Raw genomic sequence first — 17,470 nt, forward strand, 5'->3', positions numbered from 1 at the left:
AAATGGAGACGTAGATGTAATTAGTTAAGATGAGGTCATACTTGGAGTAGGGAGGGCACCCAATTCACTGTGACTGGTGTCCTCATAGAAGAAGAAAGAAAAAGTGAAGAGAGACACAGAGGGGTCACCCTGTGAGGACGGAGGCAGAGAGTGGAGGGATCCATCTAAAAACCAAAGAAGACCTGGGCTTCCAGAGCTAAAAGAGGTAAGGGACAATCTCTCTGGAAGCTTTGGTGGGACAGGACCCTATAGATGAAGTGGCGTCATTGTCTGGGATAAATTCCTGGGGTTTGTCATCTCACGCCAAGGGAATCAAAGACATGGACACAAGAAGTGGGTTTAAGAGCAGAGGTTTAACAGGCAAGAGAAAGAGAAAAAAGAACAGCTTTCTCTTTTGCGAGAAGGAGGGGTTCCCAAATGGGACTTCTGGCCCACAGTAGAGTGCACCGTATTTTATAGACAGGCTTGAGGAGGCAGTGTCTGATTTACACAGGGCCCAAAGATTGGTTGGACCAGGCGTGACATTTACATAATGCATGAGGAAGCTGGCCACCCTGCCCTAATCTTATTATGCAAATAGGGTCTTTTCCTGGCCGGTACCATGTTGCCTGCTCCTTACTGTACATGTGGCTGGCAAAGAGAAGGGAAGATGGAGCGGCCATGTTGAACGTGCCTAGTCCCAGGTAGCCTTTTCCTATTGGCACAACTGTTGGCATTCACCCCCACAAGCTTCCAGCTTGCTTGTCTATGTCTGCAGCTCGATTTCACAGGCTGCTCTTTGTTAGAAAAGAAAATTATTTGGCGGCTCCTTTTCATTAAAAGGAAAATCTTACCAAGGACTTCCTTACCCTTACTATCTGTCTAAATAAGTTCTCTTTAACTCCTATATCACTGACCCCTTAATTTTGGGTCTCTGGACTCGAGAACCGTGAGAGGATAAACTAATGTTGCTTTAAGCCACCCAGTTTGCAGTGCGTTGATACAGTACCCACATAAGACTATTCAGTCTGCTTGACCATTTCTCAGATTTCTCACCCCAGGTCCTTTAACTATTTTTAACTTAAAACAATTTTGTAGGAGCTTGGCATGCTGTCTCACTCCTGTAATCCCAGCACTTTGTGAGATCAAGGGGAGAGGATCACTTGAGGTCAGGAGTTTGAGACCAGCCTGGATCACACAGCAAGACCCTGTCTGTACAAAAAAATAAAATAAAATGAAACAAAAAAATGCAAGGACAACAGTCAGGACCTCAAATGTTTTTCATGTAGCTTAATTTCTAGAACATCTCTTCATTCCAATCATTATTTTCTGAAATTAATCAGCATCTCTCTGTGATGTGTCTTCCAGCCCAGACTCGGGGGCATAAAGGGCGAGCCGAAAGATGGTGAAAGAAAAGAACTTTCATTTGAGGAATATGAGACCCTTCAAATGATTAGGCCCAGAGAGGCATTAAAATGAGACAACAGCCCAGATGCAGTGGCTCACACCTGTACTCCCAGCACTTTGGGAGGCTGAGGCGGGCGGATCACAAGGTCAGGAGTTTGAGACCAGCCTGGCCAACATGGTGAAACCCCATCTCCACTAAAAATACAAAAATTAGCTGGGTGTGGTGGCACTTGCCTATCATACCAGCTACTCGGGAGGCTGAGGCAGGAGAATTGCTTGAACCCAGGAGGTGAAGGTTGCAGTTGCACTCCAGCCTGGATGACGGAGTCAGACTCTGTCACCAAAAAAAAAAAAAAAAAAGAGTGAGAGACAGCAATCATGCCCTACTTCCTTCTTTGAGCTATGTATTCACCTCTTGAAACTGCTTGCTGTTGCCACAAGTAGCTATATCATGTCCTTTGCAGCAACATGGATGCAGCTGAAGGCCATTATCCTAAGCAAATTAATGCAAAAACAGAAAACCAAATATCACATGTTCTCACTTATAAGTGGGAGCTAAACATCGCATACACAAGGACATAAAGATGGGACCAGTAGACACTGGTGACTACTAGAGTAGGGGCAAGAGGAAGAGGAGCAAGGATTGAAAAACTACCTATTGGGCACTATCCTTACTGCATGGGTGACAAAATCAATCATACCCCAAACCTCAGCATCACACGATATACTCATGTAACAAACCTGCATATGTGCCCCCTGAGTCTAAAATAAAAGCTGAAATTATTTTTAAAAGTAGCTACAAATTAACTTGGTAAATATTGCACCGGGCCAGGCATGGTGGCTCACACCTGTAATCCCAACATTTTGGGAGGCCAAGGTGGGCAGATCGCTTGAGCTTAGGAGATTGAGACCATCCTGCCTAACATGGTGAAACCCTGTCTCTACTAAAAAGAAACACAAAATAATTAGCTGGGTGTGGTGGCGGGCGCCTGTAGTGCCAGCTACTCGGAAGGCTGAGGCAGGAGAATGGTGTGAACCCGGGAGGCGGAGCTTGCAGTGAGCCAAGATCGCACCACTGAACTCCAGCCTGGGTGACAGAGCGAGACTCTGTCTCAACAAAAAAAAAGAAAAAATAAAAAAGTTAGCCGGGTGTGGTGGCCGGGGCCTGTAGTCCCAGCTACTTGGGAGACTGAGGCAAGAGAATAGCTTGAACCCGGTTGAACCCAGGAGGTGGAGGCTGCAGTGAGCCGAGATGGTGCCACTGCACTCCAGCCTGAGTGACAGAGCGAGACTCCATCTCAAAAAAAAAAAAAAAAAATTATATATATATATATATTGCACTGGACCCCATAACCCACATTCAAATTTTAACAACGGGTAGTCAATCACTAAACAATCTTATTTCTGTAAACCAAAGAAAATTCCTGGCAAACAACTCTGTATCAGTACACTCCTTGTCTCTCTTTTTTTGCCTTTAAAGATTCACTTGTAACTGCTGTTCATTGGAGTATACATTCACAGTGACTTGAGTCAGTGTCCTGGAGTTGCAATTCTCAAGTTTATCCCAAATAATCTCTCTGCTTAGGTTGGTGCAGAAGTAATTGCGGTTTTTGAGCGATGGCAAAAACCACAATTACTTCTGCACCAATCTAATATATTAATTCTGCCTCAACTTCTTCCTTTTATTTTATTTATTTTATTTTTTTGAGATGGAATCTCACTCTGTCACCCAGGCTGGAGTGCAGTGGCACAATCTTGGCTCATTCCAACCTCCGCCTACTGGGTTCAAGTGATTCCCCTCCCTCAGCCTCCTGAGCAGCTGGGATTACAGGTGTGCACCACCACGCCTGGCTAATTTTTGTATTTTTATAGAGACAGAGTTTCACCATGTTGGCCAGACTGGTCTCAAACTCCTGGCCTCAAGTGATCCACCCGCCTCTGCCTTCCAAAGTGCTGGGATTACAGGCGCGAGCAACCATGCCCGGCCAACTTTTTCCTTTTAGATCAACAAAGGGATCCATATACCACTGAGCCATGTGGCCATCTCAGCCTGGTCAGGAGAGTAGCATCTCAGGGAGTCCTGCTCAGGTCTGCAGAGGTATGGTGGAGCACTTCAGTGGGCTCTGAGAAAGCCACACGGAGAGATGAGTAGCCTTTAGGATGTATGATTTTTCAGTCTTGCTAGATCTGGTGCTGTGGAGTAACCCTCGTGGGGGGAATAGGGAAGTCACACTTCATTTCCTTTGGTAGACACTGAGCCCTGCCGGAAGAAGCACTGAGCCCTGCTGGAAGAAGTGGGGGACTGTGCAGGTGCCATGTGCTCAAGGCTGGGAGAGCTGCTCTGCTGCCTGGCTCATTAGAGGGCTCAGAAGGCAGATTCCATCTTGCTCAAGGAGGCTGCTCTATGGCCCATTCCCTCCCAGCTTTAGAAGCCAGAAATCAATTTCTTTCTTTCTTTTCTTTTCTTTTCTTTCTTCCCTTTTCTTTTCTTTCTCTCTCTCTCTCTCTTTCTTTCTTCTCTCTCTTTCTTCCTTTCTTTTCTTTCTTTCTCTCTCTCTGTCTTTCTTCTCTCTCTTCCTTTTCTTTCTTTCCTTCTTTCTCTTTCTTTCTTTCTCTCTCTCTTTTCCTTCCTTCCTTCCCTCCCTCCCTCCCTTCTTCTTTCTTTCTTTCTCAGAGTTTCACTCTTGTTACCTAGGCTGAAGTGCAATGGCACAATCTCGGCTCACTGCAACCTCCGCCTCCCGCGTTCAAGCGATTTTCCTGCTTCAGCCTCCCAAGTAGTTGGGATTAGAGGCATGTGCTACCATGCCCAGCTAATTTTGTATTTTTAATAGAGACGGGTTTTCTCCATGTTGGTCAGGCTGGTCTCGAACTCCCAACCTCAGGTGATCCACTTTCCTCGGCCTCCCAAAATCCTGGGATTATAGGCGTGAGCCACTGCATCCAGCCACTGCATATCCTTCTGTAGGAGGCTTGGACTGAGGCACAGAGCAGATCGGCCAATAAAATGATCTCCAAAGAGGTGACAATGAAAGAGATTGCTGCTTGGATTTGAGGTCTTCTGATCCTCCGAGTGTAATCTTTGAACCTACCAGCTCCTGTGCCATTTAAAGGGAGGTGCATCCCAAGACGAAGTGGAGGATGAAGTCACAGCCTGCTGGTGGGGTCTGACCGAAGACCCCAGCCATGGAATCTCTTGGGTGTTTGAAAGGAACTTTGTTTATCTAAAAGGTGTTTGGCCAGGGCTCCACAGTACAGTGCATCTGTAGAGCAGACATGAGAGGTGGGAGACATGCTACTGAAAAATCCTTCTCCATATGTCAGACCCCATGAGACAGAGAAGAGGCTCCCAAACCTAACAGAGTTTCAGGACCCCATTGGTAACCTATTAAAAATATCAATTCCTGGACCTTAGTAGAATATCTTGGGGTGGGGTCTTGGTATTTTTGTATTTAGTAAACCTCCCAAGTGATACATCTGCAGCCAGCTGAGCACAGCTCTGCTTTTATTTTATTTTATTTTTATATTTGTTTATTTATTTTTTGAGACAGAGACTCACCTGTCACCCAGGCTGGATTTCAGTGGCATGATAGCTCACTTCAACCGCCGCCTCCTGGGTTCAAGCAATTCTGCCTCCCTCAGCCTCTCGAGTAGCTGGGATTACAGGCACCCACCACCACGCCCAGCTAATTGTTGTAATTTTTAGTGGAGACGGGGTTTCACCATGTTGGCCAGGCTGGTCTCAAACTCCTGACCTCAGGTGATCTGCCCGTCTCGACCTACCAAAGTGCTGGGATTACAGGCATGAGCCACTGAACCCGGCAGGCATCTATTTTTTTAAATGTGCCTGAATATGTTTTTTCCTGTATATGATCTGCTTCAAGAATATAAGGGAAGCTGTGTGCATTGAATGGGGTTCTTCAGAGGTGGCTTTCTGGTGGAGGTAGGTTAGGTCTGCAAGAAACTGAATGACAAAGACGGTAAGGAAGGACAATGGTGTTTTGAGAAGGGAAAGACAGGAGCAGAGATGGAGAGATGAGAACTTGGGTGGGGCATGGAAGGGGGTTCTGGGTGCAGAGGATATTGAGTGGTGTGTCTTCTGGTGCAGCAGAACCATGTCATCTCTCCTATTGACAGTCTGGGCCATCCTAAGCAAATCCCTGAGTCACCTGCAGCTGGCACCCCTACAGGGCTAAGCACCTGAACTGCTCCAACGTTGACAGCTGAGCATCCTTTAAGCTACATCTTTTTCATGTTTAATTCATACCCTTTGACCATTTCTCTCTCTCTCTCTCTCTCTTTTTTTCTTTGAGACAGAATCTCGCTTTGTCACCCAGGCTGGAGTGCGGTGGCGTCATCTCAGCCTCTGGGTTCACGCCATTCTCCCACCTCAGCCTCCCGAGTAGCTAGGACTACAGGCCCCTGCCACCACACCCAGCTAATTTTTTGTATTTTTAGTAGAGACAGCATTTCACCGTGTTACCCAGGATGGTCTTGATCTCCTGACCTTGTGATCTGCCCGCCTCGGCCTCCCAAAGTGCTGGGATTACAGGTGTGAGCCACTGCACCCAGCCTCTCTCTTTTTTTTTTTTAAATTCACAAACCCACTCCCACCAAATCTTCTGTGGTTTTAGCAGTGTTTTGGAAAAACTCTCAAACCATGTTTTTCCTGTGCTCTCACATCAATCATCAACAGAGAAGACTTCTGTGATCAAATGCCGGGTTGCTTTTTTCCATACACCAAGCAGTGGACACCAGCTGGGTATCCTCCAATTCAATTCTGACACTACCTGAAGAGAGAATCAAATTCCACAGGCTGAGGGCCCATTCCCCAAGACTGCCACCCACCTTCAGACATCGGTCACAAGTTCAGGCCTCCAGAGTTTCTGACCAACCAGCTTTAAGCTGGGGTTCCCATGATCCCCTCTTTGGGTTCAGTTAATTGGCTAGAGCAGTTCACAGAACTCAAGGAAAACTTATGTTTACTAGTTTATTATGAAGGATATTGCAAAGAAGACAGGTGAAGAGACGCATAAGGCAAGGTGTGGGGGAAGGGGCGTGGAGCTTCCATGCCGTGTCTGGAGCACCACCCTTCAGGAACCTCCACGTGTCCAGCTATCTGGAAGCTCTCCAAATCCTGTCCTCTTGCATTTTTATGGAGGCTTCATCTTGTAGGTATAATTAACCAAACATTGAACACGGGTGATCCACTTAACCTTTAGTCCCTTCCACAACCCTTTAATTATGCTTTGTCTTTGAGTGACCAGCCTCGCCCTGGAGCTGTCACTCAACATTGGCATACAAAAAGATAGCACTTTGGAGATCTCAAGGATTTTAAGAGCTATATGTTAGGAAATGAAGGAAAAAGACCAAATATATATTTCACAATATCACAAGTAGGTTTGATGAATATTTGTGCTGGGAAGGAAGGGTCTCGTCCTGTATTCTACAGACTCTTAACAGCTTCCTGGATCTTTGCAGGAAGAATGAAGAGAAATTTCTCTTGCTTTCATGTGGAACAGTGAAGTTCTTCTTTTCCTGAAGTTTCAGGGTCAGTTTGCATCCCTGCACTTTTGGGGGTATCACAACTTTTACCCAAAGTGGGATTATTAATATATCTAACGAAGAAGGTGAAAGACTTCTACAAGGAAAACTACAAAACACTGCTGAAAGAAATCATAGATGACACAAGCAAATGGAAATACATCCCATGCTCATGGATGGGTAGAATCGATATTGTGAAGATGACCATACTACCAAAAGCAATCTAGAAATTCAATGCAATTCCCATCAAAATACCACCATCATTCTTCACAGAACTAGAAAAAACAATCCTAAAATTCATATAGAACCTAAAAAGAGCTTGCACAGCCAAAGCAAGACTAAGCAAAAAGAACAAATCTGAAGGAATCACATTACCTGACTTCGAACTATACTATAAGGCCATAGTCACCAAAACAGCATGGTACTGGGATTATTAAAACATTTCTTTCACTTAAGAAATAAAACTCTTCCAAAAAGACAACCTGGTAGCTGAAATAGTCTTCATATTTTTATATGTGAAAAGATGATTTGCAGTAGATGTGCTCTGAGATATGACTTTTAGGTTGTGGCATGAAGGACATGAAAAGGCACTGACAGAGCCATGTGGCATTCTAGAAGGATGGTCAGAGGTAGAGATGGGAAGAGAGTTTCGGGCAATACTAGTTGGGTGAATGGGCTCAAGCATGTAAACTAAGGGGCAAAATGGCAGAGTTGACTGGTATATGGGAACATTCAACTGGTAAGAGAAGAATGCCTCAAGGTAAGCATGCACACAACTCCAGTAAACACACTGCACATGCATCCCCTCCAAAGTGCTAGCAGGCCACTTCACATGCAGACAGCCCACCCCAAGGGAAGAATCAGAGGAGAAGTAATGCAAGACCTCAGAAGCATGCCAACGTATAAAACCCGATGTCCAAGGTCAAACAGTGCACTTGATCTCTCAAGTCACCTTCTTGGTCCTCTTCCAAGTGTACTTTACTTTCTTTCATTCCTGCTCTAAAGTTTTTAAATAAACTTTCACTCTGTTCTAAAACTTGCCTCCATCTCTCACTCTGACTTACGCCCCTTGGTCAAGTTCTTTCTTATGAGGAGGTAATTACTGAAGTTGCTGCAGACCTGTATGGATTCACTGCTGGTTACAGGTCCAATTGGACCATTCAGAATACCATCCCTGTTTCAAGATCAGCTGATCAGCAAGCTTAATTCCACCCACTGGCTTAATTCCCCTTTGCCATATAATGTAACATATTCAGAGGCTCCAGGGATTAGGGCAAGAACATCTTTTTTTGTTTTGAGGGGGATTATTCTGCCCACCACTTTTCCTGTGAAGTCAGCTCTCTTCCGTTCTTCTAGACCCAGGCTGCCCAATATGGCGGCCACCAGTCCCATATAGCTATTGCATATTAGCAATGGGGCTGATTGAAATTGAGATGTGAAGTCAACACAAAACACACTGGATTTCTAATACTTAAGATGAAATGGGTATAGTAAATATCTCATTAATAATTTTTATATTGGTTACGTGCTGAAATATAGATATATTAGATATATTAAGTTAAATAAAACATACAATTTAAAATATATTTTTACCTTCCTTTGTTTTATTTTACTTTTTATTGATGTGGATACTAGAAAATGTTAAAGTATGGCTGAGCATGGTGGCTCACGCCTGTAATCTCAATACTTTGGGAGGCCGAGGCAGGTGGATCACGAGGTCAAGAGATTGAGACCATCCAGGCCAATTTTTGTACTAAAAATACAAAATTAGCCAGGTGTGGTGGTGGGCACCTGTAGTCTCAGCTTCTCAGGAGGCTAAGGCAGGAGAATGGCTTGTACCCAGGAGGTGGAGTTGCAGTGAGCCCAGGTCGCGCCACTGCACTCCAGCCTGGCGCAGGGCAAGACTCCACCTCAAAAAACAACAAACATCAAAAAAAAAAAAAAAGAAAAGAAAATGTTAAATTACATATGTGGCTCACCCTTGATTTCTACTGGACAGCCTGTGCTACTCCTAACTACAGGAGAATCTGTGGCATCCAAACATTGGACAGATGGTATTTTAGGAGGTGAAGGATCTTCAGCTTACAGCAGGGGGCACTGTGAAAAGCAGAAAAGCCAGGATGGACATTAGGTTTTCCAACCTACTGGGCTGCATGCCTGTGTGTGTGAGTGCAGGCGTGCATGTGTGTGCATGCATGTGTGTGTGAGTGAATGAGTGTGTATGTTAGAACATTTTTTCATTTTTGCTCTAGTCTTGCAGAAAACTCCCGGGCTGATTTTAGGGAGAAACTAGAACATTCTCTGCTTATTCATCAGGCCCCTACAAAAGCTCTACTTTAATGCCAAGATAGCCCATCCTGCAAACCATCCATTACAGAGAGCATCAGGTCACCCCTTTAACAAGTGGCCCATGGCAACAAATACTTTGTCATAACGTATCCCAATGGGATTATACCATTGGGTGGGATTTGAAGTGGCCATCTCTGCCACTTCAAATTTGTTTCACGTGGCTTCAACTCAGTCTATCCTGGGATAAGTCAGCCTGTTTCACACTTGTGTTCACTCCGTTTCAACCTAAGTCATGCTATTTTTCATATTTTTATACTTACTGAGATCCTGAAACCCCTGAGCTGGACCTGTCATGTTTTCCTTCAAGTATAAGACCCAGTCCTTGTCCAGGAACAGGCTTCTGATTTTTAGACTCATTTCCACCTACTTCAGCTGTACCAACCCCTACTCCTGCCAGTGGAGGGGTTCCTGGCCTGCTTTAGGCCACACCTCAATGGATGCTGATATGTCCACAGGGGACCCTGGGCAGCTGATGTACCTTAATGTGAACCTGGCCTATCCAAGGCCTGAGCAAATTCTTAGCCCTGAAAGACAAGACTCCCACCTGTGCTTGGGGTGGCAGGCCCAAGACTTTACAGTTGACCCTCTTTATCTCAAATCTGTGTGATACAAGGGTCTTATCACTGTGCACGTCACCCCCTTCCGATCCCTGTCCTAAAAACCTGGCTGGCTTCAGATCAACTGGCTAATTACTTGTGCTGTAATGATCAACCTGTCTAATTTATCACTTCTTTGAACATTTAATTAGCCAGCAGTGCAAGACAATTAGGTTCTGAATTAGGATAAATTAAACTGCTAGCTTAGCAGCTCTGAAGACATGGAAACTATAACCAATTGCGTCTACAAAAAGATTTGACAGAACCATCAAAGAGCAAGAGCCTGACATGGGCCAACAGCCAGATGTGCCAAATATTCTGGAGAATCTCATGGAGCCAGTTGTTTTAGCTCAGAAAATAGAGAACAAAATCTGGAGAGAAAAAAAACCTTTGCATGGAGCAGAGCTTCTGGTCTTCAATTAAAAAAAATTTTTTTTAGAGACAGGGTCTTGCTTTGTCACCCAGGCTGAAGTGCAGTGGTGCAATTATAGCTCACTGCAGCCTCCAATGCCTGGACTCAAGTGATCCTCCTGCCTCAGCCTCCTGAGTAACTGGGACTACAGGTGCACCATGCCCAGCTAATTAAAAAATTTTTTCATAGATACGGTTGTATCTTGTATGTTGTCCAGGCTGGTCTTGAACTCCTGGCCTCAGGTGATCCTCCCGCCTCAGCCTCCCAAAGTGCTGGGATTACAGGCACTAAGCACTGAACCCAACCGGAGCTTCAGGTCTTCATCCCTGGTTATAGGGTGCTTGTGGGGTCTGTGACAATTCACCATACTATTAATTTTAAAAGATCAACTAGAACTAGAAATTTGCATATTAGCATTCCCAATGGTCATAGCTGAGATTATTGTTTTGCCAGTCCCAAAAATATGAAAGGTAGCCTGACATAAGTATATATAGTATAAGTCTATGCCGGGAAGAAGGCCATTTCTCATCTAGCTATTTAAGCCCAGTTAACTCTTGGATATTCATACCACAATGTTGTCTAAAGAATAATAAATTCTTATGGATAAAGTAATATAGCAGAAGACATCAGACCATGTTGATTTAGCTTTAGGATGGGTTGTGATTTTATTATTATTAACTTGGATTTTTATCTTTTGAAAAATGATTTTTCATGGCTGTGTTTGAAAGTTATTTGTGCTCCCCAGAAAGACACTGAGCTAGACAGCAACTGGGATGGGTGTTTCAACTTTGGCTTTGACTGTGAAGTTATGTTTCTCTCTACCCAATGATTGATTGACGTACTGTTGGTTTCCCTTCCAGACAGGGTAGTGAGAGCCAAAGAGAAGAGGAAAGAAGAAGGTAGGAGAGTGAGTTGGAGCCTCCTGGGCTTTGTCCCCTCTCTCCTGGGATTTTCCAAGAATGAAGTAGGATCTGAGAGGCTCGGGGAATAAATTGCCTCATAAACCAGGCTTTCAGCTTCCTGTGATTCTGTGCCTCTTCCTTGCTTGCAATTTAATGCCTTTAGTAAAGCCTTGTTCAGATGTTTCAGATTTGGTTCAGCTGCACTATGAGTTATTAACAGAGAGTTTGTGTTTGCGCTTGCATTCAAGGAGGTCCTTCCATCCCCCATTTTCCATGCTTGGTGTGATCAGTGGTAATATTCAAGACATTCACAAGCAAAACAAGAATTTTAACATAAAAAAGAGTTTGCCAAGGCTGGCACAGTGGCTTATGCCTGCAGTCCCAGCACTTTGAGAGACTGAGGAGGAAGGATTGCTTGAGCCCAGGAGTTTGAGACCAGCCTGGGCAATGTAGCAAGACCCCATCTATACGAAAAATAAAAGAAATAATTAGCTGGGTGTATTGGCACTTACTTGTAGTTCCAGCTACTCTGAAGGCTGGGGCAGGAGGATTGCTTGAGCCCAGGAATTGGAGGCTGTGGTGAGCCATGATTGTGCCACTGCACTCCAGCCTGGGCAGGAGAGCAAGATCCTGTCTCTTAAAAAAAAAATTATGATGCTCTCCTGGCTTGACTTGCAACCTTCCTTTTTAACAACCTTTTTTTTTTTTTTTTTTTTTATTCATATGGAACTCATGTCTAGAATCTAGCTATGACTGTCCACTGCAGACCCGACAACCACACCAGGATAGTGTGATCAGTGGAATGAAGGCAACATGGATGTGCAATGTTTATGGACACACAATTAAAGGCAGCTTCCACAGCTGTGAGCCAAGTAACAGACTCCGCAAAGGCACTGTCACTCTTCCAAATAGGTAAGAAAAGGACCGATTCATGAGACAACGGTGGAAGATGTTTTCATTATGATCAAAGGACAAGTTTGATCACTTCAGGAAGAGAAGTAGGTGGCCTGCTGTGACTGTTTGGAGGGAACTGAGAAGTGCAAAGGCAGGAAGCTACCCAGTTAGGAAAAATCTCTGTACAGTCATAGTCAGGAAGCCTGTTAAGCAGAAGGCAGCTCCCAAGAGTCAGAGATGAGTGGCTCAGTCGGCTGTCCCCAAAGGGTGGCTCTCTGTACATTTCCAGCTTTTAAGGTTCTGTTTATTTGGCATGGTTTACATCAAGAAGATCAGCAAGACTCATTCATATTTCAGCATGCCTATTTCTAGAGTAAGGAAGATATTTTCAGTCCTCCTTTCCTCACTAAATATGTTGGAAGACAAATCCCATCCCAGACATTAACTCAACTGCAGCAAAAAAAAACTTCCTCAATTGTTATTGTACTCTGTTTTAATTTTTTTTTTTTACTCTTTAGAGACTGAGTCTTGCTCTTTTGCCCAGGGTGGAATGCAGTGGTGCAATCATAGATCACTGTAAGCCTTGAACTCCTGGGCTCAAGTGATCTTTCTTCCTTAGCCTTTGAAGTAACTGGGAGTAGGGGCATCCACCATCACACTCAGTTAATTAAAAAAAAAAAATTTGTAGAGACAGAGTCTCACTGTACGTCCCAAGTTGGTCTCAAACTCCTGGCCTCAAGCGATCCTCCCACCTTGGCCTCCCAAAGTGCTGGGATTACAGGCATGAGTCACTGTGCCTGGCTAGAATTCTTTTTTTTTTTTTGAGACGGAGTTTCACTCTTGTTGCCCAGGCTGGAATGCAACGGCACGATCTCGGCTCACTGCAACCTCCACCTCCCGGGTTCAAGCAATTCTCCTGCCTCAGCCTCCCGAGTAGCTGGGATTACAGGCATGCACCACCATGCCCGGCTAATTTTGTGTTTTTAGTAGAGACGGGGTTTCTCCATGTTGAGGCTGGTCTCGAACTCCTGACCTCAGGTGATCCGCCCGCCTCAGCCTCCCAAAGTGCTGGGATTACAGGCGTGAGCCACTGTGCCTGGCCAGAATTCTTATTGTAAAACAGGATCGTGGTCACTTGAAATGTCTGAGAAATGAAGAGCAAACAGCAGACTTATCTTTAGGAAATTCTGCAAAGAACACAGGTTCATACTCAAGCTCTAAAGCAAATGACATAAACCCACCACATCATCTTAGAAAATGTTTGCAAGTATGCATTTCACTGACATATTTAGAACAAATTAGTCTCTTCTGCATTGTGTATCCAAATTGCATCATATTGTTGCTTCATTAAAAATGTTCCAATTAGGGAAAGAAGGAAGTTACTGTAGGATAGCTCTCTGTACATATTAGTATGATGCTTTCAAATTAGAGACCAAGTTGCGGGTTCCTGTTACCATGAGAACCACTGCACTTCTCCAGCTGTTACAATTATTAACTCAAAGAACATGCATCTTCTTAAACTCTGCCTGTTATTTATCTACTGTTCTATGGGCTTGACTATGCCTAGAGTGAACTCTATTAATCACCAGTTGAAGAAAGTACAAAGACTGCAGGAGAGAGAGTAGCCGTGCCTTCCTTTCTGTCGGGAGAAGCAAACAATAGCAATTCATTTTCCCATTTTGTTCCATGTCTCTTGGAGAGTAGAGAAGAGGAAGGATTGAGAGTCTGGAGGATCCCAACATGGAATGCAGAGATAAGCAAAACCAGTTGTTGGTGACATGCAGACCCTGTCTGCCCTGCAAGCACAGGAAATACAGATTGGTGACCAGAAGTCTCTTTCCTCCTATTAGATTATTTGGCTCTGGTCCCCAACTCCTTATCTAAACACGAAGACTAGGAGTAACAAACTACAATACGTATATCACCTTGATACTGTAAAAGTTGTTATACTCGTTAAGCTACTATGAAACAGTTATGCTTCGAGAATCATTCACTCTTTTAATCTACTATGAAGTATTTGGTGTCTCCATTGCACAGACAAAGAGACTGAGGCTTAAAGAAATTCTGTAACTTGCTCAAGAAGTCAAGCCAGCAGATGGAGAAACAGGGTCTCAAAGTGGGATATATTATTTTAAAATCTTATTATCTGGCTGGGTGTAGTGGCTCACACCTGTAATCCCAGCACTTTAGGAGACCAGGGTGGGTGGATTGCTTGAGCTCAGGAGTTCGAGACCAGCCTGGGCAACAGGGCAAAACTCCGTCGCTACTAAAAGATACAAAAAATTAGCTGGGTGTGGTGGCATGCACCTGTGGTTCCAGCTGCTCAGGAGGCTGAGGTGGGAAGATCACCTGAGCCTGGAAAGTTGAGGCTGCAGTGAGTCTTGATGGTGCCATTGTACTCCAGCATGGGCAATGGGAGTAAGACCCAGTTTCAAAATAAATAAATAAATAAACAAGCAAAAAAGCAAACAAATAATCTCATTCTCCCCACATTAAAAAAAAACCCTGCATATGGATTTTTATAGCAGCTTTATTATAATTGCAAAACATGGAAGTATCCAAGATGTCCTTCAGTGAGTAAATGAATAAAGAGATGGTGCTATCTCCAGACACTGGAATGTTATTCCATGCTCACATGAAATGAGCTCTCAAGCTATGAAAAGACATGGAGGAAACTTAAACGCACATGGCTAACTGAAAAAAGACAATCTGAAGAGGTACACACTGTATTTCAGCAAAGTGGCATTCTGGAAAAGACAAAATCACGAAGACAGTGAAAAGATCAGTGGTTACCAGGAGTTGGGGTGAGGGGGAGAGAAGGATGAATGGGGAGAACACAGAGGATGTTTAGGGCAGTGAAAATGGTCTGTGTGAGACTGTAATGGTGGATACATGTCATTACACATTTGTCCAAGCCCACAGAATAAGCAACAGCAAGAGTGAACCCTCATGTAAACTGTGGACTTTGAGTGATAATGATGTGTCAGTGTATGCTCATTGGCTATAATTGATATAGCACTCTGGTGCAGGCGGTTGACAAAGCGGGGGCTGTGTGTGGGGGGTGCCAGGGGGACATACAGGAAATCTCTGTGCCCTCTATTCAGTTTTACTATGAATTTAAAACTGCTCCAAAAAATTATAAAGGCTTTGAAAACAATTCCCATGTTTTTTTTCTCTCTCTCTCTTTTCTTTTTCTTTTTTGGACAGAGTCTCACTCTGCCACCAGGATGGAGTGCAGTGGTGCGATCTCAGCTCACTGCAACCTCTGCCTCCCGGATTCAAGTGATTCTCCTGCCTCAGCCTCCCGAGTAGCTGGGACTTCAGACATGTACCACCACACTCAGCTAATTTTTGTATTTTTAGTAGAGACGGGGTTTCACCATGTTGGCCAGGATGGTGTTGATCTCTTGACCTCATGATCTGTCCGCCTCATCCTCTCAAAGTGCTGGAAGTACAGGCGTGAGCCATCACACCCAACCCATGCCCTCTTTTTGTTACCACTTGGCAGAGAAACCAAGACAACTGCATTTAACAAGGTGGACACTGTGGTAAGACACAGTGATGGGAAAAAATGGAGCCAGAGAAATAAGTGTCAGAAATCAGTCGGATTCTGCAGGAACCAGGATGCAGGCACACAGGAACACAGTACTTCCTTGTCAAAGGCCCTAGCTTGGCTGACACCCCTTGCTCTCCGTTTGGCTCTGGTCATTCATTTCTCAAGTCTTGCAACACATAACAATGTGCACTTCTCGACTCATTTTTTTAAGTAATTCTTTATCTGTTTGTTTTAGAATTATCATTTTTGTTTATTTATTCAATAAGTATTTGAGTGCCTTCTATGTCCCACATGCTGTTCTGGGTGTTGAGACTACAACAGTGAACAAGACTGATACAATTTTTCTGCATTTTTGGGCAGGGTGTGGTGGCTCATGCCTGTAATCCCAGCATTTTGGGAGGCTGAGGCAGGCAGATCACCTGAGGTAAGGAGTTTGAGACCAGCCTGGCCAGTATGGTGAAACCCTGTCTCTACTAAAAACACAAAAATTAGCTGGGTGTGGTGGCACATGCCCGTAGTCCCAACCACTCAGGAGGCTGAGGCAAGAGAATTGCTTGAACCCGGGAGGCGGAGGTTGTAGTGAGCCAAGATAGCACCACTGCACTCCAGCCTGGGTGACAGAATGAGACTCCATCTCAAAAAAAATAAAAATAAAAATAAATAAAATCTGCAATTTTGAAGCATACATTCTTTAGGAAGACAGATGGTAAGCCGTAAATATAGTAGCTAAGTAAGCCATAAATTAGGTTGGAGATTGATAATTGGTATAGAAAAAAGAGAAAAGAGAGCAGGTTGAGGGGAGCATGTTATTGCCTGAGAGTTCAGAGATTCAGTGGAGGAGAATTTGCTCAAGATCACAGCACCAGGAAGTAGTGGAGCAGAAATAAAACTCAGATCTGCTGGGGTCCAGAGTCCTGATCGGATCCTCCTTCTAAGCTGGTTGAAAGCTTGGCTGCACTTTGCCTATTAGGATTCCCCCATTTTTCTAAGGGAGAGGGTTCCTCACTGCCAGAAAGCTGCCGTCAGTCTGGGTTTCATATTTTTAACTCGTATCCCATCTCTCCAATATAACATGCCAGAGAGCTAGGGCCAGCCTGATGCTGGAATGCAGGCAGCACAGGTAACTCTGTGAATTCTGGCAACTTGTACCGAAGGCACGGGGCCGTTGTGTCTGTTCTTTCTAAGGGTGATGCAATCCAGCCTCTTATCTCAGAATTCAAGCTTCTTTTGATGCATCTGAGGCATGAAAGTGAGGTTGTAACTCTGCGGGGAAATGGTGTTTGATCATCAATAATTCTAAGTAATTTCTTTCTTTCTTTTTTTTTTTGAGATGGAGTCTCACTCTGTCACCCAGGCTGGAGTGCAGTGGCGCGATCTCGGCTCACTGCAATCCCTGCCTCCCTGGTTCAAGCGATTCTTCTGCCTTAGCCTCCTCAGCAGCTGGGATTACAGGCGTGAGCCACCATGCCCGGCCAATTTTTGTATTTTTAGTAGAGACGGGGTTTTACCATGTTGGTCAGGCTGGTCTCGAACTCATGACCTCATGATCTGCCCACCTCAGGCTCCCAAAATGCTGGGGTTATAGGTGTGAGCCACCATGCCCAGCCAGTGACTTTTAAATTAAACCTAACAGACGTAGAGACAACTGCACATATCGTGTATGTAGAGCATGATGGGGTCTTACAAAGTGAACATACCATGCTCCCAGATCAAAATAGAATCTTATCATCCTAGAGCCTCCTGTGATATTTTTTCTCAGTCACTGCCGCTGCCCTGATTGCTAATACACCATTTATCAGTTTTGCCTGCTTTTGAGCTTTGAATAAATGGA

This window comes from Pongo pygmaeus, chromosome 6, assembly GCF_028885625.2.
Source record: "Pongo pygmaeus isolate AG05252 chromosome 6, NHGRI_mPonPyg2-v2.0_pri, whole genome shotgun sequence".
NCBI lineage: Eukaryota > Metazoa > Chordata > Mammalia > Primates > Hominidae > Pongo > Pongo pygmaeus.